Here is a 19,780-nt window from a genome sequence, read left to right on the forward strand (position 1 = left end):
AGACCAGTAGCATGTTCAGTGAAAGGATACAATATTAATACAAGCCATAGAGGTAGCTCCCATCCATTTCTAGACGTAACATTTGGTCCTGTTCAATAATTCAGTGCCATTTGCCCAGTTAATCAGTAATCACTATTCTCCTTTCTTCCAGTGTTCGGTGATCATCTCAGTGTGTCATACTCTAGTATACCAGTAAACAGTACTCAAGGACTATCGACCTACTCGACCGAGCCTGTTGCTGACTCAAATAGGCTGACCGTCGATGGGGTTTAGACCTAAAACGGTCATGCACAGTTAACAGTAACAATTGAACAAGTAATAGTTCCAAAAGTCATTAGGACGAGTGCGACAAAGTACACATTCGTTTTATCAGAGAATAACATACCCAATTCAAATTTACCAATCGAAGATACTCGACAATTTCAAGTAATTCACCAAGGAACAAGCAATAACCACACTTTCACATTTAATCATAAGTACATACAAGAAAGACTCACCAATCAAGTGGACAGTCACGTCTCGACTTCGGGGTTTCCTTCTAATTCACCACCGACTCCTGAGACAAGCCCAAACTACAGTTATTAGACTTTTCGACAATACCAACTTTCTTTCTGAACTTCTAAATTATCTTGGTTAAAACAAGTGAAGTACACATAAAACTTTAGTTTTAAATGTTATCAAACATGTAGGTTAAAAGTATAGAGTTTTGCGACCAAATTCATGAAAATAAGGTTTGAACTTTACCCTTACTTTAGGCTTTTTTAATAAAATACTCTCCCTAAGATCACCCCAATTTTTTTTTTCAAAAACCAGCAAATCTATTTATGCATATCATGTTTAAAGCATTAAAAGTTTAATGAGCCAAAAGGTACAAATTCTCAACCAACATTTAGAGTTAAGGCTAAAATTTAATCATGGTTCAAGCATAAATCTTGTATTACATCCTAGGGCAACTGTAGGGCATGAATTTCTTTACAAAATTTCAACAAAAATGGAAGTTACAAGCTGGAAAACACAGCCTTCTCCCTACGATTCAAGCAAGAAAATTTAGGCAAGTTTTTCCTCTCTTTTTGTCACCAAAACAGCCCCTCTCTTACTTGTTTCAACCATAAATCACACAATAATAGGTTTGTACCAAGAAAGGAGGTGTCGCGCCCCATTTTTCGCGATGAAAAAAAAAGCGTTTATAAAAAGATGTGATTTATTTAAAAATAAGTGAAAAAAGACCTAGAATGGGACTTTAAAGAATGCGACAATTTGGGTCCAAAATTTAGTCTAAAAGGGTTTTTAAGAAAAAAGAGGAGTCGCCACTTGGTATTGAGTTTTGGTGTACCAAGTCACCCAAAAGTATTTTTTAACAAAAATAAAATAAAATAAAATAAAACCCTTTTCGACAACTCCAAGTCTTTGAAAAATAAGAGAAAAATGAGCTCGGGAGTCACGGTTGAAGAAAGGGAAGGCAAAGGTTCGATTAACTCAAACCTAAGGCACCCTTTCAACCTAGTCTAAGCTAGTTGCGAGTTTTAGTCAAAATTTTCCTAATCTAACCATTAATTTTATCACATTTGGATGTTTCCTACATGAATGCAAATCTAAATTTATAAAATAACAAGAGGAACAAAATGTCCATTCAAGGGTTTAATTGATACCAATCACAGTAATTGTGAAGGCCAAAATAATTTCTTGAAGGGGTCACGAACATGCATGAATGAAATTCAAAGAAAAGAAAAGAAACTTAAATTATATATCTAGATATAAGTGGCCAAAGAATAAGAATGCAGCATAATGGGTACGGGAGACAAAAACTCGTGACATAACTCTCTTATACAAGGATTAATGGGTATTTAAACTAAAAAGTTATAATCACCCATTTCCATGTTCAAAAATAATTCTCTTAATATGAACAAGCAAATGAACTAACTTATTCTACAATTTCTTAAATGAGATGCAATTCTAAATGATATGATTAACACATATAGAGGATAGGGGTAAAATAATAGGGAATATCATACAAATGAGAAAAGATCCTAAAAATGAAAATATGCATGAAAATGTAATAAATATTACACAAAAATCTAATGCATAAACAATCTAAGAGTCTAGCGTTGGACTAACCCACTTCTAAAAATCCTTACTAGCGTTGGACTAGCAAGTAAGCGGAGGAGGAAAAGCCACAACTAGCATTGGACTAGTGTGGTGACGTCACGCATTAATAACACAAAATAAGACAAATAGGCATAAATTAAAACAAAAAAACACAGAAGAGCACGTAGCACGTAACACATAAACATAATATTTACATGCAAAAATCCTATGAAAAGCGGATAAAACACATAACACATAAGTCACATAAACATGCAAAAAATCTATCTATTACATCGGGGAGCCTAGCTACAATCTAAAATGGGGAAATAAAATAAAAAATCCTATCTACCCTATGTATTACAATAGGAGATTTAACTACAATTCTAAAAGGGGAAAATGTAATAAAACAAATCTAATTATCCTATCTATTACATTTTTGAGGTATTTAAATGCCTCTCAAATAATTATAAAAATGAAGTAAATAAATGTAAGAAAATTTCAATGAACATTTAAATCAAATAAATAAAACATATAAAAATATATAAACACATAAGAACACGTAAGAGCAAATAAGAGCACATAATTGACATTGAAATAATAATAATAGGGGTACCTCCCTTTTGAAATGGTGACTAAATGGAGTCAAATTGGCCTATTTATACTCAAAATGAACAAAAGAATCATAGCACCAATTTAATTGAAAATAATAATAATGATAAAAATACTAAATTCGCATTAATATGTCAAATATAAAGAAACTTAAGAACATCTAAAAATTACAAGTTAAATATATTCAAAAAACACAATTAGCTATTAAAGAAAAAAAAACAATCATAATAAAAAGAGTCAAAATTCACTAGGGACTAAAATGTAGATAACAAAAAACTTTTGGGGTTAAAAATATAATTTTTCCAAAGTTTAGGAGCTAAAATTAAATGAAAGATAAAGTTCAGGGACCAAAGTGCAATTAATCTAAGGACCTAAGTGAAAGAAATTTAAAATATTCTGGGCCACAGTAAAACTATTCCAAAGATCAGGGGTTAAAGTGCATATCCGTTTCAGGTCTCTTAGGAAACAAGGCCACTGGGCCAAATTTTGTTTATTCGGGCAAAAGGCCATCCGGCCCAATCGAAAGTCCAAGCCAAAATACCCAGGCCAGCCCGTCTTGTTATCACTCAAACCCAACCAAAATAAAGCATGGGTCTAACCTTCTAGCCCAACCGAAAATAAAAAACAAGCCCACCCAAAAATAAAAATTAACCTAACTCCTTTTTTTCTTTCCTTTCTTTTCTTTCTTTTTCCTTCTCTTCTTCTTCTTTTTTTTTCTTCTCCTTCCACTCCGGCAAGCTGAAGCTTACTTCAGTTGGCGGCCATGGCCGGCGCCACCGGTCGCCGACGACCTCTCCGGTCATGAAAAAATTACCAAAATTCACCCCTTCACTCGATTTTTCGCGTAGAATCCGTTTTACAAAAAATGACCCGAAGGTGACCAAAATGCCCAAAAACATCCGCGATTTTACTCTCCCAAGATCACTCAAAACTCACCCAAAAATTGTAAATTTTATACCAAAACACTGCCCGTGACTGCTACAATCCAACCATAATCTTAAACGAACAAAAAAACAACCCCATTTAATTCGACTCTTCATTTAAAGATTTTCTCAAACACTCAACATGTATTCACAAGACCATCTCCCTTTCCTTAATGTCATTCATATCTTACCCAAAAAAAATTCAACAAACACCAGCAGCAACAACAAGAGAACAGCAGCAATAACCAATCATACATGAATTTAACATGATAAAGAAAAACCAGAAAATAGTTCAATGAAAGTGTTGATACCTCTTATGACCTTAGTTAAAAGTTTTGATGAAATTCCAATCTCCTCATGTCCGATTGCTTGCCTTCTTGTGTTTGATTCCGTGTGTGTATATTGGGAAAAGGGAGGGAGCCGAATGGAGCCTTTCTTCTGTGTCTTATGAATTGAGAGAAAAGAAAGAGAGGGAGCCGAGACTGACATGGGAGGATGAAGAGTGTTTTTTTTTTTCGTCTGACTTCTTTTCTTGCCTTTTGAGGAAGAGAGCCGAGAGTCTCTTTAGCCAAAGTGGAGTTTTTATTTTTTGTCAAAAAATGATGATATTTACCAAATGACAAAAAAGGTGAAGAAAGTTGAGTGTAGGAATGGGTTAAGTGTATTTGGTGGGGAAAATCATTGGGGGAGGATTTTATCTTCTATTTATCTTCTTTTTTTTCTTTTTTTTTGTCTTTGTTTTTTGTTTTTGTTTTCTTTCTCTTTTTTTGTTTTTGTTTTTCTTTTCCTAAAACAAACCTGCAAAATGAGAAAAACACACATTAAAATGCAAGAAAATAAATAACTCATTAAATAGAAAAAATCCCAGAAAATATTAACAATTGACAAAAATTTGGTGTCTATTGCATGCCCCTCTTTGTCTAGAATTTCAAAGAAACTCAAGATAAAGACGTAGACACTAAATTGTTTATATGTCTCTTCTAACTGCACCCGAGCCAACATAATAAACCAACACTTGGCTATAATTTTTGAACAAAATGATGCAATAATATTGTAGAAAACGTGACCGAACTCATGTAGAGTTGTCTACGTATCCCACCATCGGAATCAAGTCAAACGTAGTTCGAATATTAGTGAACTACAATGAAACACGTGCATTGACTATCTGTGATCTTTGCAAAGTCAAAGAAGTCCGAGCTCTCAGAACTTCTAAACATGAAATACAGAATGAATGATAAAACACAATTATTAATCAAAATTGTCAAGAAAAGTAAATTGTCATAACTAGAAAAAGATGCGCGGAGGGACGCGGTTATGCTCTAAGAAGAGGGATAGAAGAGTGCGCGGCGGACGCTGAAACTCGCCAACAGGAAATTAAATTTGATTGTCAAGAAAGGAGTAGAAGGGTGCGTGGTGGACGTTGAAACTCACCAACGTAAAATTAAATTTGATTTTTTTTTATCTGTCAAGAAAGGAGGTAGAAAGATGCGCGGTGGACGCTGAGACTCACCAACAGGAAATTAAATTATCAAGAATGGAGATAGAAGGGTGCGCGGTGGACATTGAGACTCACCAACAGGAAATTAAATTTTATCTTTTGATCTATCAAGAAAGGAGGTAGAAGGGTGCGCGGTGGACACTGAGACTCACCAACAGAAAATTAAATTGTCAAGAAGGGAGATAGAAGGATGCACGGTGGACTGAGACTCACCAACGGAAAATTAAATTGTCAAGAGGGGAGATAGAAGGATGCGCCGTGGACGCTGAGACTCATCAACAGAAAATTAAATTTGATCTTTTGATCTATCAAGAAAGGAGGTAAAAGGGTGCGCGGTGGACGTTGAGACTCACCAACAGAAAATTAAATTTATTTTTTTTTATCTGTCAAGAAGGGAGATAGAAGGGTGCGCAGTAGACGTTGATCTTCTGATCTGTCAAAAAGGGAGATAGAAGGGTGTGCGGTTGACGCTGAGACTCACCAACAGAAAATTAAATTTGGTAGAAGGGAGATGGAAGAGTGCGCGATGGACACTGAGACTCGCCAACAGGAACTTAAATTTGATCTTCTAATCTATCAAGAAGGGAGGTAGAAGGGTGCGCGGTGGACGCTGAGACTCACCAACAGGAAATTAAATTATCAAGAAGGGGGATAGAAGGGTGCGTGGTGGACGCTAAGACTCGTCGTCATCAGGAAATTAAATTTGATCTTTTGATATGTCAAGAAGGGAGGTCGAAGGGTGCACGGTGGACGCTGAAACTCACAAACAGGAAATTAAATTGTCAAGAAGGGAGATAGAAGGGTGCGCGGTGGACACTGAGACCAACAGGAAATTAAATTTGATCTTTTGATCTATCAAGAAGGGAGGTAAAAAGGTGTGCGGTGGACGTTGAGACTCACCAACAGGAAATTAAATTGTCAAGAAGTGGGGTAGAACGGTGCACGGTGGACGCTGAAACTCACCAACAGGAAATTAAATTTGATAGATGGGAGATAGAAGGGTGCGCGGTGGACACTGAGACTGACCACGGTGGACGCTGAGACTCACCAATAGAAAATTAAATTTGGTAGAAGGGAGACAGAAGGATGCGCGGTGGACGCTAAGACTCACCAACAGAAAATTAAATTTGGTAAAAGAGAGATAGAAGAGTGCGCGGTGGACGCTGAGACTCACCAACAGGAATTTAAATTTGAAGATTGTTCAATGGGACTGAATCCAGACCCAGACCTCTGTTAAGAGAATAAAAATATGCTCGAAACTTGGTGGACTTGCAACCTCTTTTTTTTTCAAACTTTAGAAGAAGAAGAAATGAAAGAAACACTCATTTTTCTTTTTCTTTTTTTTTTTGAAAAAGTCAAAAGTGACAAACTTTAAAATTTGAAAAATACCAGTGACAACTCTCCCCTTAAGGGATTTGAGAGGCATATATATATGTTACTATTCTTTGGACTGTTAAATTTTTTTTTTTTTTTTTACAAAGATGATTTGGAATGCATTGTCAAAATTGGAGCTCACTCCTTTTCATATTTGCCCCAGTGTAAATCATATTTAACAAAACAACATTTTTCATGCTTTCGAGAAGGCAAAAAGAGTGATCACATAATATCACCATCATGTGATCCCTTGTGATCCCTTTGACCTTAAAACCATGCAAGCATAATCTTTCGTTGTCAAAACTGCTCTCCAAGAGTTGTGCTGAAACTTGCGTTGAATCTTCTCAATTTTCCAGCATCAGTCAACCATACTTCACTTTGTATTACAAATCAACTTTTTCTGATGACCAGATTTGAATGAATGGCATTTCAAGTTTCAAGATCCTGCTTTTCGTTCATGATTCTCTTGTGCTCCAAAACCTCATCTTGATGACCTTAACTTTTCGGATTTTCACTAAGGATACCCCCCTTTTTTTTCTTTTTTCTTTTTTTTCTTTTCTTTTTCTTTTATTTTGCTTTTTTTTTCTCTTTTTTCTCTCTCTCTCCCTTTTTTAAAGATGCCCTTGCAGGTTTTCACCTTGAGACATAGACAATACAATTTTAAATCCAACTGTATCAATTCAGACATATTTTGACAATTAATGGCATCAGTGAAACAATCCTCTCTGGCATGCTTCAGAAAAATTTGTATTTACATTATTTGCCAATTTTTTTTAAAAAAAAATACTGCAAAAGAGGAAGGTTGGCACTATTTCAGCTTTTGCAATTAGGGTCAAGTGGGGTATATCAAGAAGGTTAGGATTTGAAAGCAAATATGAGTTTGGAATACTTTTGAGATCGCATGCTTTCAGAAATTTGCCCCAGTGTAGGGTTGATAAGAAATGAAAATTCTTCCCTAGTTTAATTCTAACCAAAACTTCTTTTTTTTTTTATTCTTGTGTTTTTTTTTCTTCTTTTTCTTCTTCTTTTTTTTTTTCAAAGAAATAAAATTGCCCCAATATGGAGTCAGTGACCTTAAGGGGTTGCCAAACGAAAATGGATAAGGTTTTCTGAAAAGTCAAAGGGGAAAGATATTTAAACGGAAAAAGGAAAGAAAGTTTGCCTTAAACCCCTCTCTTCACAGTAATTTACAAAAAAAAAATTCTTTTTTATCATCAAATGATTTTTTTTTTTTTTTTGCATATGTCTGTATTGATTGGTTGAGGAAAAAACTGTCCATCCATTTCCATGAGAATAAGCACCTCCGGATAGCACTCTTTGAACCATAAATGGTCATTGCCAAGTTGAAGCAAACTTTCCGTTAACCTCCCCTTGAATCGGAAGAATTCGTTTCAAAACCTTATCCTTTACTTCAAATAGGCGAGATTTGTCTTTCTTATCATAAACAATAAACCATCCTTTATTGATAGCATTGTCCATGTCAGGTAACATTCAACCTCTTTTTCATTCATTGGAGACAGCAACTCATTGTGCTCCTTGATCCATTTGATTTCTCCTACCTGAACCTTCGTCAAAATGTGCAAGGACGGGATCTCAATTTTGGCAGGTATTATCACTTCCATTTGAAACATAAGAGGATAAGGTGTTGCCCCAACTTAAAAATGTAATCTCCAAGTGAAATGCTCCCAAAGTTCAATCGCAAAAATTTGCAAAATTGAAGGAAAATTTCTTTTTTTCTTTTTCTTTTTCTTTCACTCTTTTTTTTTTTTGTTTTTTCTCTCTTTTTTTTAAAAAAAAGTTGGCTGCTGAAGTATGTACTCCTTCTGAATAAATAGCCAATCCTCCACTTTGCAATGTAGCATTATTGCCCATTTTTTCATTCGTGATTGACCTCCAAATTTGCAAGTTTTCAGTTGCGCTTTTTCCTCAAACTCAACCATAAACGCCTGCACAAGGGGGATTTTTCAAAGCAGTTGAATTTTTCAGAATTATTTTTCTTTTCTTTTCCCTTTTTGTTTTTTGCAATGATGTAACAATTGAGGTTCATGCAAAGTGTTGACTTATCAAAATTTGAAAAATATACTTGACCTTAGACATATCCTACAAATGTATTATAAAATTTTACCTCAATTTGAACTTATTTAGTGAAATCTCACAAATATATTACAAAAAATTTGCCCCAATTTGAGATTATTTTAGTTGCAAAATAATCACATGCAATGTGAATAGAAACTACATTTTTCAAATGAAGAATTTAAATGTCATATCCAAACTCATATAGAAGATTCCATGATAAATCTCTCAAAATAAAACCAAATTGCAAAAGATCTCTCCCTCATTTTAGGATCGGTGTTGAGAGAAAGTGGTCACTTTTCTTATTAGCTCATCTTTTAGGATCGAACAAATGGCTATTATTCATGATTTTGAGGTGGCTCAGGGAGATGATATGTCAGGATCTGTCTTTTTTTTTTTTTGTACCCAAATTGTGTCTAACCCATTCAATATCACATATGGGTGAAAGCAAATAGTTTATCACTCTTATTTTTTGAAAAAACTTAGTCAACATATAAGCTCTATAGGCTTGTAATGTATAGGTAGAAACGATAGCTAAACATATAGAAACAAGTTATGACCTTATGATCACAAGTGAATGGTAGGATCCTTAGAGGCAAGATTTTCACTTCAAATTGTCATGAAAGATAAATCAGTAATGGACTTTTATGAGTTTGTAATGTAACTTGACAACGATAGCTAAAATAAATAAAATTTTTAAGCATAACGCACTTAAGATCGCATTCCTTCCCAAAAATTGCCCCAGTCTTGGATTCAAAACCTGGGACTCCATTTTGACTCTCTTTCTCTCTCTCTTTTTTTTTTTTATCAATCACTAGAAGGAATTCAACATTGGTGTCTTTACTTTTTTCTTTTCATTTTATCATTGTTTTCACATTTTTCTTTGTTTCTCTCTCTCTCTCTCTCTCTCTCTCTCTCTTTTACCAATACTGAGATCCCAAATATCAATGATAGAATTGAAAACTCCCCAATTTTGGAGTATAGATGGCCCCTCTTACTTTTCGGTAGAATCAAATTCCCCAACTTGTAATTTTTCTCTTTTTTCTTTTTTTTTTTCAAATCTCCTTCCCCAGTGTGGGGGGGTGCGACCATAAGTGCTTTTGAAATGAATCACCAATTTAGCCTCAAATAAGGATGCAAAGGATAAAAAGTGTTTAGTTGGTAGAAACGATGGCCAAAGCATTATTCTTATTTCTTATGACAACTAAAGTAAAGAATAGGCCGTTGGGAAAATCCATTTCCTTTTGACGTTTAAAAATTTTTCCATGTAGGGTCATGATCATTGAGGCTTTTATTTGAAACGAAATCCTACTTTTTTAAAGTCTCAAATGGGAAAACAAATGATAAAATCTGTATAGCTAGAGAAACGAAAGCATAAAGTATCATTCCAAATTTTCAAAACAAATAAGAAGTAATGTACATTTTTACTTTTACTCAAATATGAATTGAATCTGGTTAGACACACTGGACATTTTCAAGGTAAAATTTGTTTCACTTTGAAGCTAGTCAACCAGTGCGACTGACTTTGGAGGTTCAATAGAAGTGGAAAAAAAATGAAAGAGAAAAGTGTCAGAGTGATCTTTTATGACAAACTATCAAATTTGAGTGACCCCTTTTATTTTCGACTACTCTCATTGAATAGTTTAGACCACAAATTTAGTGTATACAAAAATTTTTGGGAATTGGACGTACACTCATGAATTTTCAAACAAGAGATCGAAAAAATTTAATTTAATCTTATTTCTTAGAATTCATCATGAAATCTCCCAATGAGTAAATAAAGAATGAATAGATACAAAACAATAATTATCTAAATAAAAACTTTATTATTCAAATGTTTGAATTTTTTTTTACTCAAATATAATACATGTGAGAAAATAAAAATCTCTAAAGAATACATTTTCATATATGTATATATATATATGTGTATATATACTTTCTTTCTATCTGTTGAGACAAAATGTACTAGAAACAATGAATCAAGAGATTTTTGAAATACTTTAGACTGGCATTTTCAAATGGATTTTTCATCATTTTTTTTCTACATTGTAGGATTTGCCCAAAAATCAAGTAACACTTGTAATTTTCAAAACTAATAGACCAAAATATTATCAGATATAGGAAAAATATTTTTTTTATCCTATTGAAACATCTTTATAAATATGAAGGAGGGGGAAAAAATAAAAGAAAATGATCCAGAGTTAGTAAGCAAAACTATAAAATCGGTATGCATGTCCTATGAGGGAACCCTTTTATGCCAAGGGTTGGCCTAGCATGAAAAATGCAATCCTCTGGGGTAGGCACCATACAATACCTGATGGATCTGATCGACTTATTGAGATTCGAATAAAAGACAATTTTAAAAAATTTGGCTAATTGGAGTTACAAGAGACAATTTGTCCTAACAAAATGAGGACAAAGTTCGAATGAATTGATTGGTTTGATTGACACATAAAGTGATATTAAAAATCAATTTAGTGTGAATAACTTATTTTGAAATGATTGAAATGTCTCGACTAGTTTTTTCAGCCAACCGTAGATTGAAACCTTAAAAGAGAACAAACGGGTTAAATGGAACGAATAGAATTGATGGTTAGTTAAAAAATTGACTGAATTATCCTAAAAGTGAATAAAACTGGTCAAATGGATTGGATAAAATTGAAGATTTATTAAAAAATTGACTAAATTGTCCTAAACAAGAATAACGAATTGGACGAAATTGACGATTTATTCAAAATTAATTGGATTGACCTAAAGTGAATAAATTGGTCAAAATGGATTGGATGGAATTAACGGTTTATTCGAAAATCGACTGGATTGCTCCCCCTTTTGTAGTTCCAAAATTCACAAAATTTCTTGCAATGCACTAATCTATGAGCCTTCTAAAATCAACATTTGGCCTCGATATATTTATCATCTCAATAATGAGGAATTATTTGTGAATTTCTTCAATTTAATGTCCTTTATGCAAGACATTTTACCAACTTTGACAAAATGACCAAAAAATGATTATTAAAGGCTCATATTCTAATGCACAAAAACTGTTCCATCATTCTCAATATCGTCACGTAAAAGGAATCGAATCCTACCTTACCTTATGCACTAACCCTTTGGATGGTACAAAAAATATAAACGTGCAAGTCTCCTTGGATTATATATTCGAGACAAAATGTGGCTTATTCCTAACATGGGATTTCCTATGCGGCATTCCCCTTATGGTTAATGCATGATGACAATTTATTAAAGCATATTAAATATACAATGAAATAATTGAAATATGACCTAAAAGTGCCCCATTTAAATGTCGGGGTAAGCCTAAAATGACGTGTGATACATATGCATATGCAATTGATTAAAATTTAAACATGTTTGATATAAAAGGCGGTCTTGTCCTAAACGAGTACCATGCCAGGACTCTTATTTCTAAGGTTTGTGTATGTAGAAAAGAGAAAATAAAGGGAGGTCAGTTCAACAAATAACACATAGTACGTTGGAACAATAAATGATACAAGAATAGAAAGTAAAGAAAAAGGGGTGAAATCCCTCCACTCGTGTCTAGTGTTCCTAATTGGGCAAGATCGACCCTATTCTAGGTAATTTCTAATATGGATGCATGAGTTTGGACTCACTAATGTATCTAGACCGATAAAGTTTCAGGTTCCCAAACCTTTAGACAAGAGGCGAAGGGTCATCAATCCCAAAGCCTTCGATCCCAGTGGCTCGAGTGATCCCCCAAGCATTGCTACGTGCACGTCGTGCCACGGCCACATGTCCAAGTGAATCGATCCTAATTCTAACAGGGAGGAGTGGTATGACAACCACTAAAAAGAAAATAAGATAAAGGGTTAAAAAAAATAATGTATGCACGTATGAAGTGTTCCTTTGAGGGGAGGGATTAACAGTAAATGCACGTGAAAGCTCTAAGGTAATATTCCCCACCCCAAATGCAAAGCGCGATACGAATAAGTAAAAAAAACGAAAGTAAATAAATAAACCATTCATCACATACACGATGAACGATGAACGAATACTAGTGTGAAATGCAAAACATCCAAAAAAAGAAAAATGCAACCTAAAACATCCAAATATGATAAATAAAAGGGTTAAAAAGATAAAAAGACAACTAAACCAAGTGTTTGGACTCCCTAGCGTCCCCAGTGGAGTCGCCAAGTTGTCGCGCCCCATTTTTCACTATGGAAATAAAGACGTATTTGTAAAAGATGGTGATATTATTTAAAAATAGGTGAAAAAGGACCTAGAATGTGACTTTAAAGAATGCGACAATTTGGGCCCAAAATTTAGTCTAAAAGGGTTTTTAAGAAAAAAGAGGAGTCGCCACTTGGTATTGAGTTTTGGTGTACCAAGTCACCCAAAAGTATTTTTTAACAAAAATAAAATAAAATAAAATAAAACCCTTTTCGACAACTCCAAGTCTTTGAAAAACAAGAGAAAAATGAGCTCGGGAGTCACAGTTGAAGAAAGGGAAGGCAAATGTTCGATTAACTCAAACCTAAGGCACCCTTTCAACCTAATCTAAGCTAGTTGCGAGGTTTAGTCAAAATTTTCCTAATCTAACCATTAATTTTATCACATTTGGATATTTCCTACATGAATGCAAATATAAATTTATAAAATATCGAGAGGAACAAAATGTCCATTCAAGGGTTTAATTGATACCAATCACATTAATTGCGAACGCCAAAATAATTCCTTGAAGGGGTCACGAACATGCATGAATGAAATTCAAAGAAAAGAAAAGAAACTTAAATTATATATCTAGATATAAGTGGCCAAAGAATAAGAATGCAGCATAATGGGTACGGGAGATAAAAACTCGTGACATAACTCTCTTATACAGAGATTAATGGGTATTTAAATTAAAAAGTTATAATCACCCATTTCCATGTTCAAAAATAATTCTCCTAATATGAACAAGCAAATGAACTAACTTATTCTACAATTTCTTAAATGAGATGCAATTCTAAATGATATGATTAACACATATAGAGGATAGGGGTAAAATAATAGGGAATATCATACAAATGAGAAAAGATCCTAAAAATGAAAATATGCATGAAAATGTAATGAATATCACAAAAAGATAAATCTAATGCATAAACTGTAACGCCCCGAGGCAGAAGAAAAGGAAAAATTTCTGGTGAATAGAGTTTTGTGAGGAATCCGGCCCACATAAATCTGGAAGAAATTCGGTCCGCATAAAGAGCTTAAAGAGCCAGCTCTTTAAGACTTTCCGATAAGGCCCAATAAGTACTAAAATACCCTTTTATTTGAAAATTATTATTTATTAAAGCCACTACCCAAATATTTCACTCTGAGTGTAAGTAAACCTAGAAAATAGGGTTTTACGTTTCGGTTTCAAGTTTGGAGCGAAATTAGGGTTTTCGCGATTTTTAGCCGGATGAATTTTCGGTACAGAGTAAGGATTAATTTTGGGGATTAAAAGTGACTTTTAAGTGAGAAATAATATGTGACTAGTGGCAATGATATAAGGTTAGTGAATTGGAAGTAAAAACCCTAGTACGTGAGTTTTTAAGAAAAACGGCGCGAAACGGCGGGACCCGCGCATTACCGATTGAACGCACTGCTTGACCACCATTTTTCTTACCCAACAAGTTTGTTGACTTTTATACATAATATCTTCTTAAATTGCAGCAAGGTTGACCGAAATTAGTGGCCAAGAAAGGCAAGAAAGAAAGAGAAAAAAAAGAGAGGTGGTGGTGGTGACACTTGTCACCACCTCATGGCTTCTTAACCAAGACCATTACTATCCATTTAACTCCAACACTTAGCCAATTTCTTCTTCATTTCTGCTGGTGCTGGCCGTGAGAAGCAAGAAGAAAAACCCAAAGGAAAACATTCCATTTCATCTTCAAATCCAACAACTTAGGAAGAAATCCAACAAAGTAAACCGATTAAACTTGTTCTTGAGTGACTAGCTAGTGGCTTGTGGTGTGATTTTTGAAGGAGAAAGCTTGGACTACTTGTAGTGACTTCTATTCAAGGTAAGAGAGTTTATCTCTCTAAGTTTTGCTTTCAAATTTGTTAAAGTAAGCTTGGCAACTTGATTTTATGGTAAGATTATGGATGATTAGCATGTTTTAGAAGTTTTCCCCAATTTATTTGATGAACTAGGGCTTATGGAAATTCTGCCCAAATTATTATATGATGCTCATATGTTGCAATTGAGGTTTTATAAGGTGTTGTGGTAGTGATTAGACCAAGAAATTAAGGAAAGTTGCACTAGAAACTCAAAATTTCCAAAATCTGGAAAATGGTCTCAACATTCTGTCCGAATTTTTATCTGTATGTTAGAGGCTGTTTTGGCCTTAGGTCAAAGAATAAAAGTTGTAGAGAATGGCATTTTATATGCGCCTACAGAATTTCAGCTCAATCGGAGTAACGTAGGACGTGAAAAGTCCAAAATACCCTTACTGTTCTAAGTATTTCCCAGCAGTCCGTTTCTTCAGTTCAGTCCAGTTTATCACGATTTTTGACCAGGATCCATTCTGATTTAGCTCTGGGCCAAAACATGAAAGTTGTAGTGTTATGAAGTAGCTTTAAAATGCCTCTAAGAACACATGATTTGGACTTGTGTACACTGAGTTATGACCATTACAGTGTTCTGCATTTAAACAGCCGACGAATTGGTTTCTGGTTTAGTATTTTGAGAATTTGACCAAGTTACATTAGAAACTGGACTAAGTGACCTTCATGAACATTGTAGCCCTGTGTCTTACATTCGAAACGGCATAGGTTTCACCTCAATCCGATAAGCGTAGCCTCGGATATGTTATTTCCGCTTTCATACGTCAAATCTGTTTTGTGCTAGATTGAATTTCTGCACTTGCTATCGTTGTGAATCTTATTATTATGATATTGTGAGCCTATGGAACGGCTCTTGTCATGAATTTCTGATATATGTGATGTTGGGTTTTGGTTGAGAAAAATAATGAAGCCTAAATGGCTGGAAAATTAGGTAAACACAAAGGGCATGCTGCCGAATTTTTACTCGAGAACTAGAAAACTATATTTGCAACTTGAGTGAAGGTTAAGTGATTACCACTTGAACTAGCGAGAACTTTTGCTACTTTGTTATCGATGGTTATACGTTAAAAACCTAAACGAACTTGTACTCTTGAGGAAAAGATATAATGGCCAATGTAAACTTGTATTTCCTTGTACTTTTAACTCAAGTATTGTTTCCAAGTATATATGCTACAAAAAAACCTTATGATTTGAAAAGCGAGCAAGTGTTTCACGAATGCCTTTCAAATGAATTTCAATTGGTTGATTCTTATGAACGGAACGTTTAAGTTTCAAATCTTACTCGTGTTTCAAAGTTCTCAAATTGGATTTCTATCGCAGATCTGGACTCCAAACCTGGAGTATAATTGAACGTGACTACGTGAAGCACTATAGTTTGAGTGAGTGATCCCTCGACTGTCCCCAAAGTTACTTTTGAACTAATTCTTGCATTTATTACTCCATTGCATATCATTTGGGGTTCGGGTGTGTGCCATGACATAATTGGCTCCAATGAGTTCCTGGAAAGTCTTGTGCTTAGAACCAATGTCTCCACTATTGTTTACACATTCTTTGGAGCCCGATGGCTCCTTACTTCTGTTTCACGGTTACTTGATCTAAACGAGCATTGGATATTTAAGCACAAGAATTTCACTGGCTCACATGAGCAATAAATGAACATTTGATTACTGCATCATGACATCATATCAATGCTTGATTGTGAAATATACTTGGCTGTTAATTTTACTGGTCACTCGCTGAGCTTCTAGCTCACCCCCTATTATCTTCTTCTCCCCACAGGGATCGAAGTAAAGGAAGAACTTGTTTTTGGATCTTTGTGTGGCTGGATGGCGTACATCTTGTATAGTTTAGTTTTGGTTTTGGTTTATGTACTTTTGGGCTGTATAAATATTTGGAATTGAATCGGATGTAAATCTATATTTTATGCTTAGAACTAGTTTCCGCTTCGCTTATGATATGTAATTTTGGAGAATTGGATGTATTATTTGAGTTGTACCTTGTAATTTACTTGAGGAATGTAGTAAGTGAGTGAGTCCCGGCGAGAGCTGGGCAGGCGGCCCGCTAAACCCTTTGGTTCGCCTTAGGGGGAGGTGGGGTCGTTACAAATGGTATCAGAGCTTAGGCTTCAGATCTTTGTAGTGTATCCTAGGCTTAAAGTTTAGGATGCCGGACTGTGGGATTGGTTTGTACGTTCAGTGCTCTTTTGGAGCGTCAGTTATGAATCTTGAAAATGGTACACGTAAGATATGACTTGATGAGCTTCGTTTAAGACCATATGGTCTGAGTCGTGAAGTTTCTTAGTTTGAATTCTTGTACTTGTGTACCCGATATTTTTCCTGAGGAAATGCTCGTGAATTTTAGACGGAATATGGTTTAATGTACGATGATGGGACTAGAAATTATGATTGAGTTTGAGATAAGTTGTAATGGCACAGGTTAGAGCGCAGAAGATTTTGTCTTGTACTCAAGACTTAACTGAATGAGGAAATTGAAATAATGACTTGGACTTGTCCAATAAGGGTTGGCTTGGGTTTTGATACATTATAGTGGTGGCTGGATTGTTGAGAAAATTTTTGATTTTTCAACCTTCATCTAGTCTTCTTGTTTGATTAAGGATGGCACCATCCGATTTGTAAGTGTTGGGATTTGAACTACTTGAACTGTCTGAGACTGACTTTGAACTGTCGGAAACTGACTAGGCTGAGTTCACTTGAGACTTGAACATTGTTTAGGCAAGTGTGCTTTTACGTACACTTAGTGGTCGTGATTTGACTGAATATATGGTATTTCATTTACGCATGAGCAAGTAGTTTGGTTTGTATACGACCTGTAAGTAGACTTGAATTTGAATCGGCTAGTATACCCTTACATACACTGGATAGACCTGACCTAACTGAAAATAGGGTATCTCTTTTACTCTTGAGCAAGTATCTTGATTTATATATGATCTGTATGTGGATTTGAGTTTGATGACTGCTTGAGAGCGTGAATTACTGGGCATAAGCTAGACGAGTGAGTTTCTACTCGTACCCATGTTCCTTGAACCTGAAATAATTGACCCTGCTTTTGAACCGATACACTTGAACCCTGCTTTTGACTCTGTTTCCGAACATTTTCGTATTTGTTTGGTTATAGACCGGCTACTACTCTTCTGTAACGGTTGAACAGAACCTCTCTGGTGAGGCATTGCCTGTTGTGTTTTAAAGCACCGCCATTCTTTTGGCGAGGCATGCCTGTTGTGTTATAAGCACCATCAGGGATGAAATGCTTGAACTGAACCTCTCTGATGAGGTATTGCCTGTTGTGTTTTAAAGCACCGTCATTCTTTTGGCGAGGCATACCTGTTGTGTTATAAAGCACCATCAGAGATGAAACTTTGACTTGAGGCTCTCTGGTGAAGTTTAGCCGTTGTGCTAGCTTGTTGTGTTATAAAGCACCACCAGGGCCAATCTCTTGAGCTAAGATCCTTTGGTGAAGTTTAGCCGTTGTGCTGGCTTGTTGTGTTATAAAGCACCACCAAGGATGAAATTTTGAACTGAGGTTCTTTGGCGAGGTATAGCCGTTGTGCTAACCTGTTGTGTTATAAAGCACCGCCATGGACAAAATCTTGCATCTGAGACTCTGGTGAAGTATAGCTGAGTGCTAGCTTGTTGTGTTATAAAGCACCACCAGGGGTAATTTCTGACCTGAGATATCGTTATGTCCTGAATTGTTTTTCCAAATACCAGGGACTTTAAGTCCGATTTTGAGCCCTTTTGTATATGTATCCAGTTACTCGTCTGACTATCAATTGGATCAAGATTATTTGATAAGTTGGATTGGAGTACTTTTAGTACTTGATTGTAATGAATGATTCTTAGTATGTGATTGTCCTTTGAGATATTTGATCTGATTAGTATTTGATTATGATAAGCGAGATTGAAATGATTCTTAATACGTGATCGACTTTCGAGAACTATTCTGATCTGATTAGTACAAGTTGGAATGTCGAGGACGACATTCTTTTAAGGAGGGGAGTTGTAACGCCCCGAGGCAGAAGAAAAGGAAAAATTTCTGGTGAATAGAGTTTTGTGAGGAATCCGGCCCACATAAATCTGGAAGAAATTCGGTCCGCATAAAGAGCTTAAAGAGCCAGCTCTTTAAGGCTTTCCGATAAGGCCCAATAAGTACCAAAATACCCTTTTATTTGAAAATTATTATTTATTAAAGCCACTACCCAAATATTTCACTCTAAGTGTAAGTAAACCTAGAAAATAGGGTTTTACGTTTCGGTTTCAAGTTTGGAGCGAAATTAGGGTTTTCGCGATTTTTAGCCGGATGAATTTTCGGTACAGAGTAAGGATTAATTTTGGGGATTAAAAGTGACTTTTAAGTGAGAAATAATATGTGACTAGTGGCAATGATATAAGGTTAGTGAATTGGAAGTAAAAACCCTAGTACGTGAGTTTTTAAGAAAAACGGCGCGAAACGGCGGGACCCGCGCATTACCGATTGAACGCACTGCTTGACCACCATTTTTCTTACCCAACAAGTTTGTTGACTTTTATACATAATATCTTCTTAAATTGCAGCAAGGTTGACCGAAATTAGTGGCCAAGAAAGGCAAGAAAGAAAGAGAAAAAAAAGAGAGGTGGTGGTGGTGACACTTGTCACCACCTCATGGCTTCTTAACCAAGACCATTACTATCCATTTAACTCCAACACTTAGCCAATTTCTTCTTCATTTCTGCTGGTGCTGGCCGTGAGAAGCAAGAAGAAAAACCCAAAGGAAAACATTCCATTTCATCTTCAAATCCAACAACTTAGGAAGAAATCCAACAAAGTAAACCGATTAAACTTGTTCTTGAGTGACTAGCTAGTGGCTTGTGGTGTGATTTTTGAAGGAGAAAGCTTGGACTACTTGTAGTGACTTCTATTCAAGGTAAGAGAGTTTATCTCTCTAAGTTTTGCTTTCAAATTTGTTAAAGTAAGCTTGGCAACTTGATTTTATGGTAAGATTATGGATGATTAGCATGTTTTAGAAGTTTTCCCCAATTTATTTGATGAACTAGGGCTTATGGAAATTCTGCCCAAATTATTATATGATGCTCATATGTTGCAATTGAGGTTTTATAAGGTGTTGTGGTAGTGATTAGACCAAGAAATTAAGGAA

This window comes from Coffea eugenioides, chromosome 3 (genome assembly GCF_003713205.1).
Source record: "Coffea eugenioides isolate CCC68of chromosome 3, Ceug_1.0, whole genome shotgun sequence".
Lineage (NCBI taxonomy): Eukaryota > Viridiplantae > Streptophyta > Magnoliopsida > Gentianales > Rubiaceae > Coffea > Coffea eugenioides.